At 39.9% G+C, this 19,127-nt stretch overlaps 1 protein-coding gene across 1 annotated transcript in view; it reads right to left on the bottom strand.

Annotated features, from left to right (window-relative positions):
• The window catches only part of LOC126618134 (uncharacterized), a 149,720-nt gene that overhangs the window by 13,384 nt on the left and 117,209 nt on the right, over positions 1-19,127 (bottom strand). The window lies entirely within an intron of this gene.

Raw genomic sequence — 19,127 nt, 5'->3', positions numbered from 1 at the left:
CTGATTTGTTTCCTTAATTCTAGAAGCTTTAAACTTAATTCCTGATTACCTAATTAGCCTAGGGTTTTTAATTTCCTAATCCCTTTAAATAAACAGGTTTGTGCAGCCACAAACATCTGCATTCAGCCACACACTCTCCCAAATTCGTCAAACCCCATCCACAACCTCAGAAACCATTCCTCCTCCATCTCTGCCGATTTCCACCACCATTCTTCATCTCCACACCTTCCACACAACACCCATACACTACCCCCAAGCCTTGCCGTGCCCCTACACCATCCATAATCCATTCTACATCACACAAACCCCCCAGAAATCATCCTCACCCAATCTGCCGCAAGGAGAAGAGAAGGAGACAGTTCATGAAAATTGTTTGGCTCTTCAATCTGAGTTGTTGAACAATTTTAGGTGTATTCTATCTTATATTTCAATGTCTACTTCTTGTAATCTTTGTTTTTCATTGAGTATGATTGGCTAAATTCGTTTTGGCTAAGGGTGTATTCGAAACCATGTTTATTTATGTGAAATAAGTTGATTACTTCCAGTTATCGTTGCATAAGTCGTGAATACAATTTGCTTAACCGTTTAATTCAAAACTTATTCTTGTATGTTGATTGAGAGTGCACGCTTGATTTGCATGCTGGAATTTGGTGCTAGAATATAAGTTTGTTACACCTAATCGTTATGAATTTATATTCGCAAGTAGTGAAGATCGCTAGTCACGATCGTGTTAAGTAGATTCATGGCAGGAGTATCATGCTTTTCATAGTTACAATTGCCTTGTCGATGCTTATGATTTCCAAAGAACTTAATGATTCTAACTTGTATCTTTATCATGCTGTTCATATAGAGAACTTGTTACGAATAATTTGTTTGCGATGCATATTCATCCAATTCAATGATTCTAGGGAAATCTGAAAGTTAATTTAAGCGGACCTAATTAACTTGGAGTGTCGAGGTTCATAACTTATTGAATTGATAACTGGAAATCAATTACGTTGCATAAATTTCATGTGTGGAGAAGAACCCCTTAGCCATTCCATCACCCATTGATTCATCACATTTAGTTTACAATCTGTTTTAATTTACAATCTGTGCATTTAGTTCAAATTCGTCCAAACACAATTCCCCCATATTTTGTTAAGTTTGAGTCTTCATAATCTGTCCTCTTTGGTGTTTTTAAGTATTTTGAGTCATAAGTTTTGTCAAATTCGTCCAAATCTTGTCTTAGTTGCTGTTTGAGTCAAGTAACTTGTTTTAATCAGTTTTGGGCAGATTTGAGTGTTTCAAATCTGTTTTGAATCTTAGTAGTCTAATTAGAGTCTTTAAGTTTAGTTTTTGTGTTTCTAAGTCGATTTGTATTAGATTAGCACCCCTAGTTAATCCCCGGTTAGAACGATCCCTACTTACATCATTACTACAATTGTCACAAATAGGGTTTAATTTGTGTGTCAAGTTAATTTTTGCATCAAATTTTGATTCCCCCACACTTAGCTTTTGCTAGTCCTCGAGCAAAACAAACAAAAGGAAGGAAACAAAACGAAACAAACTAACCAAAACAAAACCTAAACCTTCCAACGTTTGCCTCAGGGATTTCCAATGCACATGACATGTTAAAGATTGTTATCCCCACAGATTTGAGTCATCTTTACACAAGCACATACTTAATTTAAGCCACTACTTACTAGTTCACAAGTAATCAATTAAAACAATGCTTTGAATGTAGTAACATGCCTTAGAGAATTCCCTCAATTCCTTACAAGATATACACTCTATTTTCACTCAGATTTTCTAACTACACACCCTACACTAGTCATATGTGAGAAGATTGATGTAGATATGAAAACGAATGCTCACATATATGTATCACAAAGAACGCAATTTCTAGAGTTAAGAAGCATGTTTAGATATGATCTCATGAATGGAATGCTACTACTTAGATGCGAGAACCAGTGACACCATATGCTCATACCAAATTCAAACTCCACAAATTGAAACACATAACACTCAAGATAGAAGTTAAGGGTTGTAATGGGGCTTGGGGTATTGGCTAACAAGGAAAGGAAAGGGAAAACAAACGTTCTTCAAGCAATAGTAAGCAAAGCAATGAAATTGAGACTTAGAATTCACTTAGATTGCAGAAATTAACTTTAAAACACAAGGGGGAGACTTAAACAACTCCTTAGGGTCAAATTCATTGTTTTGGACCCTTACTTCAACAAACAATACTTTGGAACTCTTTTTCTCAACTTTTCAACTCTTTTTCATACTTTTCAACTCTTTTTCATACTTTTCATACTTTTTCTTCATTTTTTTCTTTTTCCACGATTTTTTTTTTCTTTCTTTTCTTTGCCGTGCCTATGGCACACAATTCCTCACGAAAAAAATACTTCCCCCACACTTAGTTTCTGCCAACATAGATCAAAAGGAATTCAATTCGAATCATGCTTTACTATGCTTCAAGAACAAGGGTATGGATGGTCCTAATCTAGGCTAGGTAGGTGTAATGTGGGTTAACAAAGACAATGGGCTAAAACATGGCTCAAGGGGGTTTATACCTACAAAACATGTGTATAGGGTTCGGCTTTTTGGCTCTAGTTCACTACACAACTTCATCTTGAATATGTGGTATGCAAATCAATGTCATGCTTTGAATGGAACGGGCATGAGTTCTAGTATTTGGAACTAAATGATGAAACGCCTTCTAAGTAGCAACCAAGCAAAGAATAATGAGATCATGCAACGACTTAGAAAACAAAGAATGCACAGAATTTAACTCTCCAAATAAACGTTTAAGCTCAAGTCTCACAAGGTTGTAGCGTTAGTTTGAGTTCCTTCCTTCAAGCATGTTACAAAAACTGATTTTTCCTTTATGATTGCATGTGAATTCATGAGTTATAACCACAACTAAGCATAAACAAAGAGTAAATCAAACTTTCATCCATGTTAATCACTCTCTTTAACAGCCATGTAATTAAAAACCAAATCCTCATCATTGTGTTGGAAGGTACCCTAAGACACAAACAAACACACAAAAACAACTCTTTTTGGGTTTTTCAAAACAAATTTTTCAAATTTTTATGAGATTTTCGGATTTCTATGTCTAAACACACCAAAATGCTTCAAAACATACTAAAAACACTTAAAACAGCAAGAAACAACATTGTAAGTGATAGGTGAATAAAACCCACGAATTTTCATGCAAACATATTGTTTACCCCCCCACACTTAAATCAAACATTGTCCTCAATGTTTCAAGCATAAACTAACATAAACAAAAATCAAACAAACAAACAGCATCTAAACACACTAATCATGGCAGATGGTAAACAACAAAGAGAAGGGTTTGAGAAATTCAAATCTGGAATTGGAGTGATTCCAAGAGATTCCTTTGTTGATTGCATGGGTTGCCTCCCACGAAGCGCTTTCTTTTACGTCTTGCAGCCGGACGATGCTCCACTTGATCAACCCTCATGGGAACCCACGGCATAGTGGGTTGTTTCTTCCACAACATGTTCTACAAAGTTCTCGTAGTAAGGCTTCAATCGATGCCCATTCACTTTGAACTCTTAACCTGTTTTGAAACTACGAACTTGGACTGCACCATGAGGAAAAACATTAGTAATAACAAAGGGTCCAATCCAACGTGAACGTAACTTACCCGGAAATAGACGAAGACGAGAGTTAAACAACAACACTTTCTGTCCAACAACAAAGGACTTGGTGCGGATCATCTTATCATGAAAGGCCTTGGTCTTTTCCTTGTAAAGGCGAGCATTCTCATAAGCTTCATTCCGTATCTCCTCAAGTTCGTTCAATTGGAGCTTACGATGAATTCCCGCCTCATCTACATCCATGTTGAACTTCCTCACGGCCCAATGAGCTTTGTGCTCCAACTCCACAGGTAGGTGACACGGTTTGCCATAAACAAGCCGAAATGGGGACATGCCTATGGGTGTTTTGTAGGCTGTCCTATAAGCCCACAATGCATCCTCTAACCTCAAGCTCCAATCTTTTCTTGTTGGCCCAACCGTCTTCTCAAGAATCTGTTTTATCTCCCGATTCGACACCTCGGCTTGCCCACTTGTTTGAGGATGATAGGGTGTCGAAACCCTATGTGTAACATTATACTTCTTGAGCAGCGCCTCGATGGTGCGATTACAAAAATGTGAACCACCATCACTTATGAGGACTCGGGGCATTCCAAACCTAGCAAAAATGTTAGACTTCACAAAATCTGCCACAACTTTGGAATCGTTAGTACGGGTGGCTTTTGCTTCCACCCATTTGGAAACATAATCCACCGCCAACAAGATATAAAGAAACCCATGTGAGGAAGGAAAAGGACCCATAAAATCAATGCCCCACACATCAAATATTTCAACAGAAAGTATAGGGTTTTGTGGCATTTGATCCTTAGCACTTATATTACCCATTCGTTGACAACGATCACATGTAAGGCAAAATGTCCTAGCATCCCTAAAAATGGTTGGCCAATAAAACCCACATTCTAAGACTTTAAGGGCAGTGCGTTGGGTGCCAAAATGTCCCCCACATGCATACGAATGACAGAATGTTAAAATAGATTGAAACTCAGATTCATTCACACAACGTCGTACAATCTGATCGGGACAAAATTTCCAAAGGTATGGATCATCCCAAACATAAAACCTAGCATCCTTTTTAAGCTTATCACTTTGATTCCTATTAAGTGTGCTAGGGATATGTTTAGACACCAAAAAGTTCACTAAATCTGCATACCAAGGCTCACTTACCTGGATCGACAGTAGTTGCTCATCGGGGAAGGTTTCAGAAATTGGCGATGCTTCCTCATGCACCATTCGACTTAGGTGGTCAGCCACCACATTCTCCACGCCCTTCTTATCCCGAATCTCAATGTCAAACTCTTGTAGAAGCAACATCCAACGAATTAGTCTAGGCTTGGCCTCCTTTTTCGTGAGCAAATACTTGAGAGCTGCATGATCAGTAAAGATAATAACTTTAGTACCAAGTAAGTATGATCGGAACTTATCTAATGCAAATACCACAGCAAGTAATTCTTTTTCAGTGGTTGAGTAATTTAATTGCGCATCATTTAGTGTCCTGGATGCATAATAAATAACATAAGGTTGTTTGTTCTTTCGTTGCCCCAAAACAGCACCAATGGCATAATCCGAAGCATCACACATCAACTCGAATGGAAGGCTCCAATCTGAAGGTGTGATAATGGGAGCCGAAGTGAGAGCTTCCTTCAAGTGCTTGAAGGCCGTGGAACATGCATCATCAAACTCGAACACCACCTCTTTTTGGAGCAATCGGCATAGTGGCTGTGCAATCTTGGAGAAATCCTTTATGAAACGCCTATAAAAACCTGCGTGACCAAGAAACGAACGAACCTTGCTTAACCATGAAGTGACATTTTTCCCAATTAAGCACAAGATTCGTTTCAACACAACGCTTCAAAATTAAGGTCAGATTATGCAAGCAATGATCGAATGAATTACCAAACACACTAAAGTCATCCATGAAGATTTCAATAATTTTCTCCACATAATCAGAAAATATACTCACCATGCATCGTTGAAATGTCGCGGGGGCATTGCACAAACCAAATGGCATGCGTCTATATGCAAAGGTGCCAAAGGGGCACGTGAAAGTTGTCTTCTCTTGGTCCTCCGGAGCTATCACAATTTGGTTATATCCGGAATATCCATCAAGAAAGCAATAAAATGTATAACCGGCTAACCTTTCTAACATTTGGTCAAGGAATGGCAATGGAAAGTGATCCTTCCTTGTCATGGCATTTAACTTCCTGTAATCAATACAAACACGCCAACCGGTCACAACACGAGTGGGTACAAGTTCTTGTTCTTCATTCTTCACCACCGTGACTCCGGACTTCTTCGGAACAACCTGCACGGGTGACACCCAACGACTATCAGAAATAGGATATATAACACCACAATCAAGCAATTTTATAACTTCCTTTTTCACCACTTCCAACATGGGTGGATTAAGGCGACGTTGAGCTTCACGAGATGGCTTGGCTCCCTCCTCCAAAAGGATGCGATGCATGCACGTGGTGGGACTAATGCCTTTGATATCCGCCAAGGTCCACCCAATGGCAGATTTGTGCTCCCTTAACACCTTGATCAACTTATCTTCTTCTTGGGCCGTGAGTGAGCTAGATATGATGACGGGGAGTGTCTCATCTTCTCCCAAGAAAACGTACTTCAAATGACTAGGTAAGGGCTTTAACTCAAGTGTAGGTGGCTGCACAATTGATGGAAGCAACTTGTTAGTCAACACCGAATCTAGAATTGAGAGTGGAGACTTACCAAAGTGTGAGGGCAATGACTCGAGGGCAGCAACCATCTCAATCACTTCACCACAAGGGGGCACGGCAACATGGTCAGATTGCATGCCGTGGGTTGCTTGGCTTCCCCCACACCCCATTCTTGCTCCTATGCCGTGCACTAGGGCTACCTCAAGTGCATCTTCATTCATTTGATCCAAATGCACATGCGCCAAAGAATCAACAATATCAATAGCAAAACAAGAATGGTCCTCAATTGGATATTTAATGGTTTCAGAAAGATTAAAGATAATAATGTCCCCATCAAACTCCATGGTCAAAGTTCCTGTAAACACATCTATCTTTGTCCTTGCTGTTTTCATGAATGGACGGCCTAGCAAGATTGGCAATGATGGAGCATGGCTCGAATCCTCCATTTCCAAAACATAGAAATCTGCAGGAAAGATAAGGTGATTGACCTGCACTAAAACATCCTCAAGGACTCCCTTGGGATAAGCGTTAGAACAATCGGCCAATTGAATTATAACGCCATCTTGTTTTAACTCACCAAGATTCATAGATGCATAAATGGAATATGGCATAACATTAATAGAAGCACCTAGATCTAACATGCATTGTTCAAATCTAGTGTTTCCAATTATACATGGGATAGTAAAGCTCCCCGGATCCTTACACTTTGGATGCAACTTTCGTTGCAAAACCGCGGATACATTTTCGCTTACTTTCACAACTTCTTTGCTTGAAATTCTTTTCCTAGTTGTGCATAACTCTTTCAAAAATTTTGCATACCTGGGTACTTGCTTAATGGCATCAAGTAAAGGAATGTTTACTTGGACTTTCCGGAAGGTATCCAAAATGTCTTTTTCTCTCTCTTCCTTCTTTGATTGTGCAAATCTGCGAGGGAAAGGAACATTGGGCAGATTAGTGTTTGAATTCACAACATTTGGAACAACATTACCTGAGGTGGACGGATGGGAGGGCTTAGGTGGCTGCGGCATAGGTGGTACCACCCTTGCCGTGGGGTGTGATGGCTCCTCCTCCTTGTTTTGGGCAGATTCATGTGCTTTGCTTCCTACTTCTTTTCCACTTCTTAGGGTGATAGCTTTTGCAGATTCGAACCCACCCTTAGGATTGACTACCGTAGTGCTTGGTAACTTACCATTCTCACGAATTTGCCCTAAAAATTCTGCCATTTGGCCCATTTGCTTCTTGAGCTCATTAACTTCCTTTGCTTGGGTCTGCAATCCCTGCGCCATTGTGGTCAGTAATTGATAAGTTTTATCATCATTCATAGAAGTACCTGAGTTGTTTTGTGATGATTGTGCTTGAGGAGGTGGTTGTGGTGCCATTGGCCTTGGAAAGAAACCCGGAGGTTGTCGGAATCCACCTTGTTGGGCAGGTTGTTGTGCATCTCTCCATCTGAAATTTGGGTGGTCACGCCATCCTTGATTGTATGTATTAGAGAAAGGATCACCCCTTGGTTGGTTTTGATTCCCATAACCCACGGCATGGGCAGATTCCCACCCTCCATTTTCAATTAATTGAGGGCATTGATCCGATTGGTGTCCTTGAATGGAGCATACACCACAGATTGTAGTTCCTTGCGTTTTGGAGCCTTCAACAAACTGCGATAACATAGAAGTGAGGTTAGCCATTTGGGATTGTAACTCAGAAATAGAACTTACCTCATTTACATGATGTGGCCGTGGGGTATCTCTCTGCCCAACACCTTCATATTGTTGTGCGTTGTGTGCTCGGTTCGCAATGAGAGTCTTGGCAGCCACCGGAGTCATGTCCACCAATGCACCACCCGCCGAGGCATCTAGCATTTGGCGTTCCATGGGAAGGAGTCCTTCGTAGAAGTATTGAAGGAGCAACTCCTCCTTCATTTGATGCTGTGGACAAGAAGCAACAAGAGTTTTAAAACGTTCATAATATGTTGGAAATGACTCACCTTGGCTTTGTTGGATGCCACTAATGCGTTTCCTCAAAAGAATGACTCTTGAGGTTGGAAAGAATTTTTCCAAAAACGCTCGTTTCATGCTCTCCCACGAGGTAACCGTCCCCGGGGCCAATTCATACAACCAATCTTTAGCTTTATCCATTAGAGAGAATGGAAAAGCTTTCATCTTCAAAATGTTGCCATCAACATTTACCGGCGTCATGCTTGAACAAACAACTTCAAACTCCTTCAAGTGTTTGTTTGGGTCTTCCATGGACAGCCCATGGTACTTTGGAACATGATGTAACAAGCTTGACTTCAATTCGAACTCTTCGGTCTTCCCTTGGGCTGCCGCGGGGTATTGGATGCAAAGAGGGGCTGCATTATCCAAACCCGAGGCAAAAAGCTCCTTAATGGTTCGGTTGTCCGCTGCCATCTCTTGGTTCTCCTCTACAACTCTAGCCGTGGGCTCTTCTTCCTCTTCAAATTCGTTTTCTTCGCAATGAGGTTCCGGGCTAGGTGGATTGGATGCTTGTTGCCTTCTTGTTCTTCTCAAAGTTCGCTCAAAATCGTCGTCGAACTCCAAAATGTTTGCTTGGACAGATTTGGAACTTCGAGTCATACACTCATACCTAAAACAAGAAAACAAGAAACCAAGTCAGAAACTGAATTTAAAACAAACAAAAATAACACAAAAATAAATAACGAGGGATTAGCAACTTTGCTAATCCCCGGCAACGGCGCCAAAATTTGATGCAAAAATTAACTTGACACACAAATTAAACCCTATTTGTGACAATTGTAGTAATGATGTAAGTAGGGATCGTTCTAACCGGGGATTAACTAGGGGTGCTAATCTAATACAAATCGACTTAGAAACACAAAAACTAAACTTAAAGACTCTAATTAGACTACTAAGATTCAAAACAGATTTGAAACACTCAAATCTGCCCAAAACTGATTAAAACAAGTTACTTGACTCAAACAGCAACTAAGACAAGATTTGGACGAATTTAACAAAACTTATGACTCAAAATACTTAAAAACACCAAAGAGGACAGATTATGAAGACTCAAACTTAACAAAATATGGGGGAATTGTGTTTGGACGAATTTGAACTAAATGCACAGATTGTAAATTAAAACAGATTGTAAACTAAATGTGATGAATCAATGGGTGATGGAATGGCTAAGGGGTTCTTCTCCACACATGAAATTTATGCAACGTAATCGATTTCCAGTTATCAATTCAATAAGTTATGAACCTCGACACTCCAAGTTAATTAGGTCCGCTTAAATTAACTTTCAGATTTCCCTAGAATCATTGAATTGGATGAATATGCATCGCAAACAAATTATTCGTAACAAGTTCTCTATATGAACAGCATGATAAAGATACAAGTTAGAATCATTAAGTTCTTTGGAAATCATAAGCATCGACAAGGCAATTGTAACTATGAAAAGCATGATACTCCTGCCATGAATCTACTTAACACGATCGTGACTAGCGATCTTCACTACTTGCGAATATAAATTCATAACGATTAGGTGTAACAAACTTATATTCTAGCACCAAATTCCAGCATGCAAATCAAGCGTGCACTCTCAATCAACATACAAGAATAAGTTTTGAATTAAACGGTTAAGCAAATTGTATTCACGACTTATGCAACAATAACTGGAAGTAATCAACTTATTTCACATAAATAAACATGGTTTCGAATACACCCTTAGCCAAAACGAATTTAGCCAATCATACTCAATGAAAAACAAAGATTACAAGAAGTAGACATTGAAATATAAGATAGAATACACCTAAAATTGTTCAACAACTCAGATTGAAGAGCCAAACAATTTTCATGAACTGTCTCCTTCTCTTCTCCTTGCGGCAGATTGGGTGAGGATGATTTCTGGGGGGTTTGTGTGATGTAGAATGGATTATGGATGGTGTAGGGGCACGGCAAGGCTTGGGGGTAGTGTATGGGTGTTGTGTGGAAGGTGTGGAGATGAAGAATGGTGGTGGAAATCGGCAGAGATGGAGGAGGAATGGTTTCTGAGGTTGTGGATGGGGTTTGACGAATTTGGGAGAGTGTGTGGCTGAATGCAGATGTTTGTGGCTGCACAAACCTGTTTATTTAAAGGGATTAGGAAATTAAAAACCCTAGGCTAATTAGGTAATCAGGAATTAAGTTTAAAGCTTCTAGAATTAAGGAAACAAATCAGAAAATTAAAAGGAAAGGTCAAGGAAATTCGGCCAGGGTTTAAAGCATAAAAAGGAAGGTGTTTTAATGCTCCAAAACAGGAAAGAGCCCTCTCCCTTGCATGGCAAGGAAGAGGAAAGGGCAAGGGAGTGTGGCAAGGGGTCCATAAGGGTTCTAGCCTTTTGTTTTGTGTCCTAGAATGCTTAGAAAATCTTCATAATTGCTGGAACTTTTAGGGACAATTAGGAAAAATCAAACCAAAGTAGGAAACCTTGGCTTAACTTTCCTACTTCAAGTAGGAATCCTTGTTCTTCTAGGAATCCTCATGTGATTAGGAATCCATCTTCAATTAGGAATCCTTCGTCAATTAGGAATCCTTCGTTGATTAGGAATCCTCCTTCATGTAAGCACTTTCCTACTTCAACTAGGAAACCTTGTTCAAGTAGGAATCATCATCTTCAAGCCTTCAAATTCGTCCAAACCTTGGCTCCAAATATGTGACATGCATTCCAAACTCCATTTTGCTTCTTTTTGCACACTTTGACCTTAGAACCTGAAAACACACAAAAGTGACTTTAAACACTAAAATAGCTAAGTAAACACAACCTAAATGCATGAGAACAAGCCAATTAAGTAGCATAAATATGCTCTTATCACACTCGGATCAACTTCTCCTCCTCTATGGCCGTGAGTGATGAAGAGACAATGACGGGCAATGTCTCGTTGTCTCCCAGAAAAACGTACTTTAAATGATCGGGTAACGGTTTAAGCTCAAGTACGGGTGCCTGAATCACTGAGGGTAACATCTTATTAGTGGAAACTGGAATTGAAATTGGGTTAGAAGGCTTACCATGGTGTTGAGGGAGTGACTCAAGGGCAGCCACTATCTCGGCCTCATCCTCACTTCTAGGCACGGCAACACCATTTTTGTGCCCAATTCCTTGTGCAATTGTCGTTTCAAGTGTATCCCTCTCCAAACAATCGAGAAAATCCTGCGCCAAATCATCAATTATATCAATAGAAAAGCAAGAATGATCGTCCTTAGGAAATTTAATACTTTCAGAAAGATTAAAATCAATGACTTCCCCATCAAATTCCATCGTTAAAGTTCCTTTAAACACATCTATCTTGGTGCGGGCTGTTTTCATGAAGGGCCTCCCTAATAGAATCGGCAATGGGGTAGAATGGGGTGAATCCTCCATGTCAAGCACGTAAAAGTCCGCTGGAAAAATCAAATTACCAACCTGCACCAAAACATCTTCCAAAACACCCTTTGGGTATGCATTAGAACGATCGGCTAATTGAATTATCACACCATCATTTTTAAGCTCACCTAAGTTCATAGATGCATAAATCGAGTATGGCATGACATTAATCGAAGCCCCTAAGTCTAACATGCATTGTTCAAACTTAGTATTACGAATAACGCACGGAATTGTAAAACTACCCGGATCTTTGCATTTAGGGGGTAATTTCCTTTGTAACACAGCAGAGACGTTTTCACTTACCTGGACCACCTCTTTGTTCGAAATCCTTCTCCTTGTTGTACAAAGTTCTTTTAAGAACTTAGCATACCTCGGGACTTGCTTAATCGCATCAAGGAGCGGGATATTGACTTGAACTTTCCGAAAGGTCTCTAGATGTCCTTCTCGGCTTCTTCCTTCTTTGATTGCCTAAACCTGCCAGGAAAGGGCACATTCAGTGGAATAGAACTAGAAAAAGTCGAATTTGGACTTACCTTGGTGGTTGAGGACGATTTATGAGGGTTAGAGGGTGGCGGCAAGGATTGGTCATCCTTGGCCGTGGGTTTTGCTCTTTGTGCCTCCTCTTGCATCAACTTGTCCTCCTCGTCTTGACTTGATTTGGATGTATTTGAGTCCGCTCCAACCTGTTTACCACTTCTCAACATGATGGCCTTAGCGGTTTCAAATCCTCCCTTCGGGTTTACAACGGTTGAACTAGGCAATCTGCCTTACTCTCTAATTTGCCTCATAAACTCGGCAATTTGACCCATTTGCTTCTCCAAATTATCCACCCGTTTGTCTTGGATTTGTCTCTCCTTATTTTGAGTTTGTACTTCCTGCGTCAAAGTGGTAAGTAACTTAACAACTTGATCATTATCCAAAGACATACCTGAGTTTGTTGGGGCAGATTGCACTTGGTTTTGATTGGGGACGAATGGCTTTGTATAAAAGCCCGGTGGTTGCTGCCTAAATCCTCCTTGTTGTTGGGGTTGTTGAGGATCCCGCCATTTGAAATTTGGATGGTCCCTCCACCCCGGATTGTAGGAATTAGAGTATGGATCGTGGCGTGGTTGATTTTGGTTCCCAAAACCCACGGCATTGGCAGATTCCCAACCCCCATTCTCAATCAACTGAGGGCATTGATCGTTGGCATGTCCTTGCATAGAGCACACGCCACACACACTTGGTCCATGAATCTTCATTCCCTCGGCCAACTGAGAAACAATAGAAGTAAGGTTAGCTAATTGGGATTGAATTTCGGGCATAGAACTTACCTCATTCACTTGTGGCCGTGGGGGGTCTCTTTGTCCAACACCTTCGTATTGTTGTGCATTATGTGCTCGGTTGGCAATTAGAACTTTTGCAGCCCCCGGAGTTTTATCCACCAACGCACCTCCCGCCGAGGCATCAAGCATTTGGCGTTCCATGGGAAGGAGTCCTTCGTAGAAGTATTGAATGAGCAGCTCCTCCTTCATTTGATGCTGTGGACAAGAAGCAACAAGTGATTTAAAACGTTCATAATAAGAAGGAAACGATTCACCTTGATTTTGTTGGATGCCACTAATCCGTTTCCTCAAGAGAATGACTCTTGAAGTTGGGAAAAACTTCTCCAAGAAAGCTCTTTTCATACTATCCCAAGATGTAACCGTTCCGGGTGCTAACTCGTAAAGCCAATCTTTCGCCTTTTCCAAAAGTGAAAATGGAAAGGCCTTCATCATCAGAATACTCCCGTCAACATTGATGGGTGTCATGCTCGAACAAACAACCTCGAACTCCTTGAGATGCTTGTTGGGATCTTCCATGGAAAGCCCATGGTATTTCGGAATGTGGTGCAACAAGCTTGACTTCAACTCGAATTCGTCGGTCTTGCCTTGGGCAGCCGCGGGGTATTGAATGCATAATGGTGCGGCATTGGTCAACCCCGAGGCCGAAAGCTCTTTAATGGTCCGATTGTCCGCGGCCATAACTTCTTCTTCCACTTCTTCAAACTCAGATTCGGCCTCTGAACTTGAACTAGGTTCACTAGGTTCGGGATGCCTCCTCTTTCTTCTCAAATCATGTTCAAAATCGTCGTTGAAATCCAATATGTGTGCATGCACAGTTTGAGAGCTCCGCGTCATGCACTAGTACCTAAACCAAGAAAACAAAACAAAATCAGAAAACTAAGTAAATTATACTAAAACACACGGCAAAAACACAAGGGATTAGCAATTTTGCTAATCCCCGGCAACGGCGCCAAAATTTGATGTGAAAATTAAGTTGACACACAAATTAAACCCTATGGATGACAATTGTAGTATATGAGCAAATAGGGATCGTTCTAACCGGGGATTAACTAGGGCTGCTAATCAATGTAAAACTGACTCAAGAACATAAAAATATAATGTAGAACACTAAACTAGACTCAATTAATGCAAAACTAGGGTTTAAAACACCTAAACAAACTAAAAACTCAAAACAGCAACTAAAAGGCTCAAAACTGCCTTAAAACCACTTTCTGGGCAGTTTTGAGTACCTAACACTACTTTGGACGAATTTGGACTATGACTTGACTCAAAACACTTAAAAACACAACTAAATGGATTTCTAACTAATCTAACACTTTAAAATAAATGGGGGAATGATTTTGACGAAATTAAAACTTTAAAACTCAAACTTTAAAAACAAATGTAAAGCAAAACAGATTGTGATTAAATAGAATGGTGAGAAGCTAGTTAGAGGGTTCCTTATCCACACATGAACATATGCATACAACTCGATCTCCAATTACTCTTTCAACAAACCATGAATGACAATGCCCCAAATTAACTAGATTGCACCAATTAATTCTCAGATTTCCCTAGATTCATTGAATTGAATGGAATACGCATTACAACCAAATTATTCTTATCAAGGACCCTAACTATGGAATACGCATGATAGAGACACATATCAAAGATCATTATGTTTAATGGAAATCATAAGCATTGACGAGGCATTCATAACTATGGGATACGCATGTTACTCTTGCCTAGGATTTACTTAACACAATCGTGACTAGCGACTTTCACTACTTATGAATACAAGTTAATAACGATTAGGTGAAATTCCCTTATATCCTAGCATCAAGTTTAGGCATGCAAATTAAGTGTCGACCCTCAACCCACATACATAAACAAGTTATCAATCAAATAGATAAGTAAATCACATTCACAATTTCTGAAATCATAATTGGAAGAAATCAAATCATATAAAACATATGTCCATGGCTTCAAATTCACCTCTAACTATAAAGAAATTAGTTCCACATGTCTAACATAAACAAAGAAAGAAAGAACTCCAAACACTCCACTAATGGCAGATTGCATGTGCAAGGCTTCTCCTTCCTTTGGACTGCACGGCACTCCTTCTTTCTCCTCCTTTAGTGGCTGCACAAGGTTGATGAATGGTTATGGAAGGATGTAGGAATGGTTTGGGGAAGGGGATGGTGCGGCAATGACTTAGAACTAGGGAGAATGGGATTGGTGGTTGCGGCAAGGGTTTAGAATGATTTTCTGGAGTGAATGGATGATATGGGAGGTGGTAGGTTCGGCCAAAAGCTTTAAAGGAGTATATATAGGCACTTAAAAACCCTAGCAATCAGATTAGGGTTTCTAGAAACCCAAATCCAACAGAAAATAGGTTAAAACAATCAGATTTTGTATGGGAAAAGGCCTAGGGTTCGGCTGGTTTAGTGGGCTAGGGTTAAGGCTTCTAGAATGCCTTGCAAGGCAAGGAAATCAAGTATTCTAGAACCCTAGGTGCGGCAAAGATTAGGGAGATCAGATTAGGCAATGGGCTAGGGTTTAGGTGCGGCATTAAGTGAGGATCCAAGATGAATTGGGCTAGGAAGGTGAGGCCTTGTCCAAGAGGTAAGGATGGGTCATCTAGAAGCCCAAAGCCAAGAATAGAAACTCTCACAAATGGAAACCTCCGAGAATAGAAACTTCCAACTTTTAGAAACTTTGGTTTCTAATTCTGAATTCTTTGTTCTTCACTTTCATTTCTTCATTTCTTAAGCTCCCTTGACCTTCAAACTCGTCCATTCCTTGTGCTCCAAGCATGTACTTTTCAATCCAAGCTCACTTTTACTCTAAAATGCTCCATTTTGCCATCTTTTATGTATTATGCCCCTTTGAACCTGAAAACACATGAAAGTAGCTCAAAAGACTACTCTAACGAAGAAAACATAATGAAAATGCATAAGAACTAGCTAACTAAGGCGCATAAATATGCTCCTATCACTTATGCAACGATAACTGGAAGTAATCAACTTATTTCACATATATAATCATGGTTTTGAATCCACCCTGAGCCAAAACGAATTTAGCCAATCATACTTAAAGCAAAACAAAGATTACATGAATTAGACATTGAAATATAAGATAGAAAACACCTAAAATCGTTCAACAACTCAGATTGAAAAGCCAAACAATTGTAGAGAATCTGTCCCCTTTGTTGCTTGCGGCAGATTGTATGGTGATGCTTCTTGGATTGTTTTGATGACGTAGAATGGAATTTGGGGGGTGTAGAGGCACGGCAAGGGTTGTAGGATGAGTGGTGGATGGATGGAAGATGGTGGAAAGCTCGGCAAGAATGGTGGGAAGGGGCGGCAGATTATAGAACTAGGGTTTCTGGAATTTTGAATGAATGTAGCAGGTTGTTTGGGATGGTTTTGGATGGGGTTGAATGGTGGAAAAGTGTCTAGGATGGGTGTATGGCACGGCTAGGGGGGTGTGGGGTCAGAAACTATGGAGTTTTGTGAAGGATAGGTGCGGTTAGGGATGGTGGATGAATTCTGGCGTGAATGGAGTTGTATGGATGTGTGTGGAATGTTTTGTGGCTGCAACAAGGAGGTTTATTTAAAGGAAAACAGAAATTAAAACCCTAGGTTGATTAGGAAATCAGAAATTAAGTCTAAGGATTCTAGAATTAGGAAATAAATCAGAAAATTAAAGGAAAGGGCAAGGGAAATTCGGCTAGGGTTTAAAACACAAAAGGAAGGTGTTTTAAAGCATAAAAACAGGAAATAAGGAAGAGGAAATGCAAAGGGGGGTGCGGCAAGGGTTCAAAAGGGTTCTAGGCTTTTGTTTTGTGTCCTAGAATGCTTAGAAAGTCTTCATAATTGCTGGAACTTTTAGGGACAATTAGGAAAAATCAAACCAAAGTAGGAAACCTTGGCTTAACTTTCCTACTTCAAGTAGGAATCCTTGTTGGAGGAGGAATCCTTGTTCTTCTAGGAATCCTCATGTGATTAGGAATCCATCTTCAATTAGGAATCTTTATGTGATTTGGAATCCATCTTCAATTAGGAATCCTTCGTTGATTAGGAATCCTTCGTCGATTAGGAATCCTCCTTCATGTAAGCACTTTCCTACTTCAACAAGGAAACCTTGTTCAAGTAGGAATCATCATCTTCAAGTCTTCAAATTCGTCCAAACCTTGGCTCCAATTATGTGATAGTCATTCCAAGCCCAATTTTGCTCCAAAAAGCTCCAAAATGCATCTTCTTGCATCCTTTGGCCTTAAAACCTGAAAACACATAAAACTAGCTTAAAAGACTACTTTAACTAAGAAAACACCATGGAAATGCATAAGAACTAGCTAACTAAGGCGCATAAATATGCTCCTATCAGGGTGTCACTTTTGTAGGATGATAGGAGCATATTTATGCGACTTTGTTATCTTGTTTTCTTGCATTTACGTTGTTAGTTATTGTTTATTATAGTGATTTAAGCTAGTTTCGTGTGTTTGTAGGTTCATATGGCAATTGAAGCAAGAAAGTGCATTTTAGAGCAAAATTGAGCTAGAATGTTGTGTATGCTAATGGAGCACAAGAAATGGACGAGTTTGAAGGTGAAAGAAGCTTAAGAAATGAAGCAATGAAAGTGAAGAACAAAGAATTCGGAATTGGAAACCAAAGTTTCTAATGTTGGAAGTTTCTATTCTTGGAGGTTTCCGTTTTTGTGAGTTTCTATTCTTGGCATTGGGCTTTTGGATGACCTATCCTTACCTCTTGGACTTGAGCCGCCCTTCCTAGCCATTCTCTCTTAAATTCTGACTTATTAGGGCCTTTAGTTGTGGATTTGGGTTATACAAATCCCTGTCTAAAACTAAGTGGACCTAAGCCCTAATTCTTTGTGGATATTCACCCTATGCCGCACCTAAACCCTAGCCCATTTCCAAATCTGATCTCCCTAATCCTATGCCGCACCTAGGGTTTTAAATACCCGATTTCCTTGCCTTGCAAGGCATTCTAGAAGGCCCATCTCTAACCCTAATAAACCAGCCGAACCCTAGGCCTTTTCCCATGCAAAATCTGATTGTTTTAACCTATTTTCTGTTGGATTTGGGTTTCTAGAAACCCTAATCTGATTGCTAGGGTTTTTAAGTGCCTATATATACTCCTTTAAAGCCTTTGGCCGAATATACCACCTCCCATATCATCCATTGCACTCCAGAAATTTACCCTAAGCCATTTGCCGCAACCACCAACATCATTCTCCCTAGTTCTAAGTTCTTGCCGCAGCCTTCCACCCCCAAACTCCCATATTTCAGACTTCTACAACCCTAGCCGCACCTTTCCACCACCATCACCACCTCGTGCAGCCACCATTGAAGGAGAAAGAAGTAGTGCCGTGCAGTCCAAAGGAGGGAGAAACCTTGCACATGCAATCTGCCATTAGTGGAGTGTTTGGAGTTCTTTCTTCTCTTGTTTCTGTTTTCATGTTTAATGTAACTTGCTTTTCAATTATGTTAAACATGTGGAACTAATTTCTTTTTAGTTAGAGGCGAATTTGAAGCCATGGACATATGTTGGTTATGATTTGATTTACTCCAGTTATGAATTCATGAACTTTAGATGTGGTTTACTTTTCTGTTTTGATTAAGAACTTGTTTATGTATGTGGGTTGAGGGTCGACACTTAATTTGCATGCCTAAACTTGATGCTAGGATATAAGGGAATTTCACCTAATCGTTATGAACTTATATTCATGAGTAGTAAAGATCGCTAGTCACGATTGTGTTTAAGTAAACCCTAGGTTGGATTAACATCCGTATTCCATAGTTATGAATGCCTAGTCGATGTTTATGATTTCCATTGAACTTAATGATCTTTGTTGAATGTCTCTAACATGCGTATTCCATAGTTAGGGGCTTTGATGAGGAATAATTTGGTTGTAATGCGTATCCCATTCAATCCAATGAATCTAGGGAAATCTGAAAGTTAATTTAAGCGAACCTAATTAACTTGAAGCATTGTCATTCATTGTTTGTTGAAGTCATAACTGGGAATCAAATTTTATGCATATGTTCATGTGTGGATAAGGAACCCTCTAACTAGTTTCTCATCATTCTATTTCATCACAATCTGTTTTGCTTTAAGTTTGTTTTCAAAGTTTAAGT

This window comes from Malus sylvestris, chromosome 4 (assembly GCF_916048215.2).
Source record: "Malus sylvestris chromosome 4, drMalSylv7.2, whole genome shotgun sequence".
NCBI lineage: Eukaryota > Viridiplantae > Streptophyta > Magnoliopsida > Rosales > Rosaceae > Malus > Malus sylvestris.
The sequence above is the reverse complement of the archived record's forward strand: the minus strand, read 5'-3'. Positions and strand labels throughout refer to the sequence as shown.